Here is an 8,165-nt window from a genome sequence, read left to right as displayed (position 1 = left end):
TCATGTGCTATCATTTCAGCATATTCTCTATGTTGGACAGTAAATCAGTTAATAATAAAGATAAACATCTGAAACATCAAACAAATGTTCTAACAACTCACTTATAGAATGGGTCATTTTTAGTGCAATTCTTTAAATCATAGATGTGAGCCTGTTCTCTTTCATACACGTCCAAATTGTTGGTTTTTCTGCCCCCTAAGGGCCTTTCAAGGTGAGAAAATGTAGATAGTTTCTTGGCGGTATCATCATCACCATCACAGTTACGCTCAAGACGATCAAATTTAGTTTCAACGTCCTCTAAGTACCTTAAGCATAGAGTCATACACTCATCAACAATACAACCCTCCGCCATTGAGCCCTCCAGACGTTGTTTATGCTAAAATTTGTCTCTTACAACAGAATTAAAGTTTGAGATGATTCAACCAGATTATGAATACGACAATGCAAGGAATGAATGCAATGGGGGACCAAAGGGGACGAACACACAAAGATGGTGATGCGGAAAACCCCAATGAAGGTGGGTAAAAACCGCGGGTGAATATGGATCCACCAATCTACTATTGTTGACTGTCGCTACAAGTTAGTGACAATCGTTACAACTTATGCTCTCTTTTGCTCTTCGTACAAAAAATGTCCAGTAGTCTAGTCCAATAATACTCGTTTATCTTTTGCATGTCTTTTGCCGTATTTTTCTCCATTGGCCTTTTCCAAATGAATGCACTATTAAATTCCTAAATTATTACAATGATAACGGTCCCTTGATTATAGGAGATCTTCCTAATTAAACTCCAACCACGCAATCTTCTTTCATTCCTTATTTAATTTATTTCCATCAACGGTTATCTTGGCTAAATAAATGCCGCGCTGAACTTCTTCCTTTTTTTGGACGATCAGTTACGAGCTTCTGACGTCTTGGTCTTCGTGTTCTTCTCGTCGCGTCTTAACGTCAAAATCCCTGTGTCATTATGTCAAATGTCATCCTGCAAAAATCAGCCATAACAGTTTGCCCCCAATTGTCGAATCGGGGTATCACAAAAACCATGAGACAATTGTTGTAAAATCAAAGAATCAAACGAAATATCTTCAATGTAACCAAGATATTTTAGCCCAAAAAATATAGAAAAAATCTTGCACGACAGGTATAGAAAATATCCTACGGAAATACTTAGCAAAAATGAAAGAGGATCAATAAGGCAGCCCAAAGGTCTCAAATAGGTAGTTTTTTTTTTAAAAGAGCCGTTAATTTCTAACCGTTGGCCGGCGTAATGATTGCTTTTGGGGATATAAATATTGTGGGCGGTTGAAAACGTCAACCCACCGAATCATTCTCTTTCTAAAGCAAGATAGTTTCCATAACTTCCATAATTCTCTCCGTCGGAAAACTGATCTTTGGCACCAGGTAATCTTTTACTTTTCGTTCATTTTCGCACTTTTCCTTTCTTCCTCAATTGCATCTATGGCACCTAGTAGGCGTAGCATTAGGACGTTTGTAAAAAATCAAGAAAAATCGAGAGGTAAGGAGAAAGTCGTAGAATAGAGAGACGAAAATGAGGACGAACAATCGACCATGTCAGAAGAAGACATGATGAGGTTTCTAGAATTAGGAAATTTTCCCAACAATACGATTATTAGAAACACAGAGTCGGACGAACCACCAGAGATATGTCCCACCACCTGGGTGGTACTGTATGAATATCCTTTTAAAATAGGCATGAGACTCCCTTTCAACCCCCTAGCCAGAGACTTAATGCAAATCTACCAGATCATCCCTGGGCAGATAATGCCCCAAGTCTGGCGAATTTTGAGTGTCATTGACAGAGTGACGGCGTCGTGGGAAGAAGCCTTCACTCTTCACGACCTATTGCTATACTACGAAATTAGGGTCAAAGCCAAAAATAGAATAGCCCTACATGCGAAAGCGAGGTTAGAACCTCTGGTTGGGGGAGTCCAATTGAACGACAGAGGTTGGAAGAACAGATATGTGTTTGTGAAGAAATCATCACTAGGGGAAGCTGGGAAATCCCTGATTGGCGGCTGGAACATTGATGGTGTGTTTAATTTCAATCATTTTTACTTTTGTGTCGTGTCGTTAACACTACTCTTACATCATTTCTACTGCAGGTCTTAATCCAAAGTTATTGTCGCATTGTGACAAATCTCAGAGTCTCTGCGACAAGTTTCTAAAAGTATCAGAAGAAGACAGACAGTTTAGACGAATTCTATTCGCTACCCAAGACAGCTGTTCATCTATGGCATCCGTTAAGTTTGCGTTTTCTTTCTGTTTTAGGTCATAAAGATGTCAGAATTCTTATTGACTCAAAGCGTTTATCGACAGGTTCATCACAGTCGCGTCCTAGGGGAAACATGGACAATCAAGCATTGGCTGAAATGCTGCGTACACGCAAGAGGGAATCTTCTGTTGACACCATTTCTGCGTCGACGGCATCGACGAAGAAGGACAATGCTGTCGTCGTTCATCTGGACGACGAACAGGATATTGCGCCTAAAACGCGCAAGACTGAGTTCGTGGCCCGTTCGGACAAGGGTGGGCCATCATACACTGTGACCGTACCCAACGATTTTGTGTCGTTGGACAGGTCTATATGGCCGGAGGCCGACAGGTTCCTTTTTCCTAGTGCTGTGGAGAGGATAAAGGAACACACTCTTCCCCGCATGATGTCGGATGGGTTAGAGCTCTTATTCTAGGTATAGCTTCTTAATTTAATCTAAGACTTTACGACGTTATGACAATGATTTATAATTGCTAACCGACATGTGTTCTCCTTTCCTCCTACAGTCATCCCAACATCTCCTTATGGCGAAGAGGGAAATTTCGTCGTTGCTAAAGGGTCACCTGACCATGAAGCAAAGGGTTGACAAGGTCGAGTCGGACGTGAAGTCCAAAGACACTGAATTGGAGTCTTACAAGAAACAATAAAGGACATGGAGGAAGCTTTAATGAAAAATGGAGAAGAGTTGGAGGAGATAAGGAAGAAGGCAACTGAGTTGGAAGCATCATCGTGTCGAGAGATCAAAGCTCTTCAGGCAAGCGTTGACGCACAGAAGAATGAGTTGGACCGTCTTGAGGCTGAGGGGACCACCAGGGTCAGGGCTAAACTCATCTATCAGTTTCTGATGAAGAAGACGGCGTCGTGGACGCCACAAAAGGACATAGACTTATACCTCAAGATTATGGGATCAATGAAAGACCTGATGGATGAGGATGATCTAGCTGCGACTGTGGATTCCCCTCCGAAGACGGATGAGAACGCTCCATCCTATGCTGGGTTTATTGCGTCGGACGTGTCGCCCGACCCAGAGACTAAGAAGGAGGCCCCGGCCGTCGTTCTTTCAGCTACCACGTCGCCGGAGAAGGAAGCTAGCAAGATCTCTGACGCTTAGTCTTTCAGCATTTTACTTTATGTTTTTGCTTAAAACTTTATCAAACTCTACTTTGGGTCACTTAAGGGAGTGACTCTTTCTTTTGTACTTTTGGGCCACCTATGTGGGTGACCATAACTTTTATAATTGTGCTTTTGGGTCACCCATGGTGGTGACCGTAACTTTGACAACTGTGCTTTTGCTTTTTAGCAAATTTAATCTTATATTTTTTGCTTGTGCAACATGCGTGTGTTTCAGTCGTTATTCTGACGTTTCTAGGGCGTAGTTAGGCGCTTAGTCAACCTTCATTGGTCGTTCAGACGTAACGTTTGGACTTAGCAACTTAGAATACGCATAGGAAATATACAAACACTCAAATGCGATTGCCAGAAAAATAAATGGAACGTTGCAGACAGTTGTGGCTTTAAATGGCAATGCCCCTGTCGTAATGTTTTGCTGGGGCAGGAAAAAATCGAAAGACTTTGAATAGTGACAACCGTCACCTCTTGTTTTTACTATGTAATGAGATATAAGTCTACTCGTCGCATCGTAAAGACCATCGCAACGTTATTGGAACAGATGGGAATGACTTTCTTTAGAAAAAGTATCGTTTGAGATGTGTGGCGTTCCAACTGCATGGCACGAAACTTCCGTCACGTTGGACCAATTGATAGGCTCCATTGCCTATTACCTTACTGATTTGGTACGGTCCTTCCCCTTTAAGCCCTAGCTTACCAGCGTTAGCTTCTTGTGTGTTTTGAAAGACTTTCCTTAGGACCCAATCACCATCAACAAAGGATTTGGTTTGGACGTTTTTGTTGAAACTCCTTGCGACTATTTGCTACTGAGCTGCCATGCATACCAATGCTGCATCGCGCAACTCTTCAATGGTGTCCGATTCGTTTACAAGCTCGTCGCAGTTCTGCTACTCCGTCGCTAGACCACATCTCGCAGTCGAGACGTTCACTTCATAGGGCAGGAAAGCTTCACACCCATATACTAGTGAGAACGGTGTTTGTCCTGTCGCAGTGCACGGTGGCGTGCGATTAGCCCATAAGATTGAAGGCAACACCTCTGCCCATTTTCCCTTCTTGGCTATAAGTCGTTTCTTGAAGGTGTCAATGATCGTCTTATTACTGGACTCAACTTGTCCGTTGGCTTGCGGATATCTTGGCGTTGACGTTAACAACGTTATGTTCCATTCGTCACATAAATGTCTTGTTTTGTTGCTAATGAACTGCGACCCATTGTCGCATATTATTTCGGATGGAACACCAAACCTGCAAATAATGTTAGTATATATAAAAGAAATCACTTCCTTGTCACGTACCTGTTGAAAAGAACCTGCTTCTATCCACTTAGAAAAGTAATCAGTTAGTGCCAAAATAAAGATCTTCTGACCTGGGGCTGGAGGTAATTTGCCAACTATGTCCATGCCCCATTTCATGAAAGGCCAAGGTGTTAAAGTAGGATGCAAAATCTCGCAAGGTTTGTGCGTCATACCTGCGTGTCATTGACAGCTATCGCACTTGGCAACATACCTTATCGCGTCTTTCTTCATTGTGGGCCAATAGTATCCCATGCGTAACGCTCTATTGGACAAGCTATGCCCTCATGAATGATTTCCACATGTTCCTTCATGCAGGTCTTCTAAGACTTGCCCCCACTGATCTTTTTCCAAACAACGCAAGTAGGGCCCTACAGCAAACTTTTTGAACAACACTCCTTGAATGAGCACGTATCGTGACGCTTTAAACCGAATTCTGCACGCCTCTGCCTTGTCTACTAGAAGTACATCGTTAGTACGATAGTCATAAAACAGTTTTGTCCAACTGACACTTACCTCCTCAGTGTCAAGGTCGCTTATAGCTACGATGTTGCTGGTGTTACTAACGACATCTCGGTCGTCTTGAAGTCGTTCAATCATTGTCGCGACGATTTCCCCATCTCCTCTAGCGACTGCAGGGTTTGCTAGATGAACTATAGGGATGGAAGTGAATGAAATGTCCCTTAAGGAGGATCCAAGGTTGGCCAACGCATCTGCCTGCGTATTCTGGTCTCTTGGTATCTGCAAAATGTCAAATGGATTAAATATTTTACTCTTACGCTGACCTATCTCTAAGTACATAGCAATTTTGGAATCTTTTGCTACGAATTCTCCTTTGACTTGGCTAACAATCAACAATTAGAAGCTGAAGACTTTTAACGCCTTCGCTCCCATGTCTTCTGCTAACGTCATTCCTGCTATAAGTGCTTCGTACTCGGCTTCATTGTTCGTCGCTCTAAATTCACAGCAAATGGCTCGTACTATGTTGCCCCCTTGTGGCGACTTTATCAAAGCACCTAAACCTGCACCACGAAAATTAGAAGATCCATCAACAACCAATACCCAAGGCTCGTCTTTTACATGGTTAATCTGCGCGACTTCGTCATTTGTGAGCTTTTCTAACTCTGGGCTAAAGTCCGCCACAAAATATGCCAAGGCTTGCGACTTAATGGCTGTTATGGGGCGAAACTGAATGTCGTACGCACTGAGCGCTATCGCTCACTTACTCATGCATCCTGTCAATTCGGGACGTCGCAAGACGGACTTAACGGGATAGTTAGTCATGATCATAACATTATGTGTCTCAAAATAGTGCCTAAGTTTTTTAACAACAACTACTATAGCCAAAATAAGTTTTTCCAATGAAGAATACCTGGTCTCTGCGTCTAGCAGAGACTTACTGACGTAATAGATGGGAAGTTGCTGACTTTCTGCTTCTCTCGTCAGGACAGCGCTGACGGACACGCCGCTCACAGTAAGATAAAGCTGCAGCGTCTCCCCATCGTTAGGTTTTGACAGCAGTGGTGGCGACGCCAGGTATTTTTTGAGTTCTTGCAATGCGTCTTCATGTTGTTGCAACCAATCGAAGCCTTTATTCTTCCTCAGGACGTCATAGAATAGGTGACATCTTTCGGACGACCGAGATATGAAACGATTTAGCGCGGCTACACGACCGGTCAATTTCTGCACCTCTTTGACGTTCCTTGGAGATTGGATGTTGATAAGGGATTTTATTTGATCCGGGCTAGCTTCGATCCTTCATTGCGTAACGACATACCCTAGGAACTTTCCTGCATAAACTCCAAATGTACACTTAGTGGGATTTCATTTCATGCCATACCTTCGTAGGACGTCGAAAGCTTCTGATAAGTGTTGGACGTGGTCGCTTGCTTGTTTGGATTTGACGAGCATATCGTCTATATATACCTCCATGGTGTCACCCAATTGATCTTTGAACATTTGTTTGACCAATCGTTGGTAGGTGGCAACTGCATTTTTCAAACCAAAAGGCATAACCTTATAATAATATATACTTTTGTCAGTGACGAACGCTATCTTTTCCTAGCCTAGGTTGATTTCCTGCCTTCGTCTACCTCCATCGCCATGGCTGGTGATGATTTACCTCCACCACCACCGAAAATTGAATCAACATCTCCCTACTTTCTTGATTCACAAGATAGACCAGGTGACTTTATCACACCTATTCGTTTGAATGGTGAAAATTATGCGGAATGGGCCGACGCCATACAAACTGCTTTGGAGGCTCGGAGGAAATTTGTTTTTCTTGATGGTACTATCACCACGCCATCTTCACCCTGCACTTCGACGGATAGGACCACCATTAACGCCATGCTTATTTCATGGCTTATGAACACCATCGAACCCGAGGTAAAACGTTCCCTTTCTAAGTTTAAAGAAGTTAAACGTTTATGGGATACTCTCAAAACTCGTTTCGTCCGGATGCATCAGTATTTGATTGTACCCAGAATATGCGTCCATGAACGTCAGGAGCTCGTGGCCTACCGTCGCGTCAACCATCACATCAATATGAGGTAGAGGGAACGTATCTTTGGGAAATGCTTTGTTCAAGTCTGTGAAGTCTATGCAGACTCTCCACTTCCCGTTCTTCTTGCTCACGACCACGACATTGGCTAGCCAGTCCGGTATTTAACCTCACGGATTTTTCCAGTGTCGATCAGCTTTTGGACTTCGTCATTGATGATTTGGTTCCTCTCGGGTGCGAATTTGCGTCTTTTTTTCTTTACTGGCTTGAAGTCGGGATCGACGTTGAGTTTATGCGTTATGACGTCGAGGCTGATTCCTGTCATATCCTCATGGGACCAAGCAAAACAATCTTGATTAGCCTAATTTAAAAAATCAATAAACTAACCTCGTATGTCTGATGACAGCGTCGCTCCGATTCGAACGACGTGATCGGGGATGGACGGATCGAGCATCACTTCATCCACGTCCTGCTCACTGGGCGTGTCGGGCGCTAATCCATCCTTTAATTGCTAGATGGCTGCTTTGGAGGCTTGAGCGACGAGCTGTAGCATTCTCTCGCGGATTTCTGCTCGTCCTTTATTTCTTGGACGCCCCACTTGGTTGGGAATTTCAGCGTCTAATGATAAGTTGACGGGACGACCTTCATCTTGTGTATCCATGGGGTGCCGAGAATGATGTTATATGCAGACGGGCAATCCACGACGTTGAATCTGGTCGGTAGGTTGACGCCTTTGGCTAATGTTGGCAACGTTATCTCTCTGACAGTGTGTTGGGCCTCTCCGCTGAAACCCACTAAAACAGTAGATTTTTTAGTAATATCTTTATCACACAATCCCATACCTTCGTGGGCGCTTTTGACTATGATATTAGCTGAGCTTCCCCCATCGACCAACACTCGCTTCAACAAGCAATTACTGACAGTCAAGGATATGACTAGTCCATCATGGTTCTC

The sequence above is a fragment of the Beta vulgaris genome, chromosome 8 (genome assembly GCF_026745355.1).
Source record: "Beta vulgaris subsp. vulgaris cultivar EL10 chromosome 8, EL10.2, whole genome shotgun sequence".
Taxonomy (NCBI): domain Eukaryota; kingdom Viridiplantae; phylum Streptophyta; class Magnoliopsida; order Caryophyllales; family Amaranthaceae; genus Beta; species Beta vulgaris.
Note: the sequence above shows the minus strand (reverse complement) of the source record.